Here is a 1,177-nt window from a genome sequence, read left to right as displayed (position 1 = left end):
AACCTAACCTCCTCCTTTTCCAGAATCTCTGTTATAGGACGGTATGCAGGAACACAGATTCTGCAACCAAGGAATTAACAGTGTATCAGCATTTCTTTATTTATATAATGTCAAAAATTTTAACAAAAACAATAGCACGAACTTCCATAAAACAGCAGCTAATTTCTAGTAGTTGATAAAAATCCACTAGTTGACATGCACAAACCGAAGAATACGTAATGATTGGTTGCTTTTGTGACTGGAGGCTTCTAAATTCTAGTTAGCGAATGTGTCCTTGCTGAATAATATTTGAGAACTTAAGAAAATAAGTAATTAACATAATAACCTTATGAAGATGCAGCCTTCGTAGCAAGTAATAAGATGATTAAGATAGAGCAACGACTTTCTGAGATGTGAATTCACATAGAAGCCTAAATCAGAGTTTAGAGAGACTAGTGCCCAAGGCATGTGTATGATTGAACACTAAGAGTTCCTTTCAGCATCTAAGAATATGTAAACAAGCTATTATCATTGATACTACAGATATTACAATGGAAATCTGATTCTAAGTTGCTTGCAATCTACTTGATGACTATGCTCATCGAAAACCACATTTTCCAACACTGCCAAGGACAACTTAATGTAAGCAGAACTCATTCAGAACATGGCTACCAGAATGACAGAAGAAGGTAAACAAAGTTACCAGTTCCAAACTTGATGGCATTCCAAATCTCTAGTTATTTAGCTCTAGAGAGATCAATGCACTTTGCATAGCATCCACCATCAATGTTCGAGACACCACTACAACCAAAAACATAAGAAAACCTTTCCATCCATTTTAGCATTTACATTACTAAGTTTGAGCAAAACATAAACTACCTTGCTTTCTTTTTGTTCCGCTCATCTCCCTGTTAAGTTGTGTGCTCCCTCGTGAGAGCATCAGTCAACACCAGCTCTACACAGAACAATCCTGCATCCCCCCATGTTTGAGGCGGTGATGTCCTTAAATTCTCCTCGATAAAGAAAGTGACACAACAACAGCCCCTCCTTGAACCCTGTTAAGTATTACTTACTCACATTAACAACTTCCTGAAAAAATGTAAGTTTAATAAACTGAATGGATGTTACAAACGAAATTTGTTTGATCAAGCGGCACATAACTCAAATTAAAATTCAGACAAGATATAAAGGAGTCCAT

The 1,177-nt window shown here is 36.4% G+C and overlaps 1 long non-coding RNA gene across 1 annotated transcript; it reads right to left on the bottom strand.

Moving 5' to 3' along the window:
- Position 1: 1 nt before the first annotated feature.
- Positions 2-1,154, bottom strand: LOC113327621. Its single transcript, XR_003349070.1, has 3 exons — positions 859-1,154; positions 683-780; positions 2-60 (listed from the first exon to the last, which is right to left on the bottom strand). It is a non-coding gene; the product is annotated as an uncharacterized LOC113327621 (long non-coding RNA).
- Positions 1,155-1,177: the final 23 nt, after the last annotated feature.

This window comes from Papaver somniferum, unplaced genomic scaffold (assembly GCF_003573695.1).
Source record: "Papaver somniferum cultivar HN1 unplaced genomic scaffold, ASM357369v1 unplaced-scaffold_10577, whole genome shotgun sequence".
NCBI lineage: Eukaryota > Viridiplantae > Streptophyta > Magnoliopsida > Ranunculales > Papaveraceae > Papaver > Papaver somniferum.
This window is presented reverse-complemented; position numbering and strand designations above follow the sequence as displayed.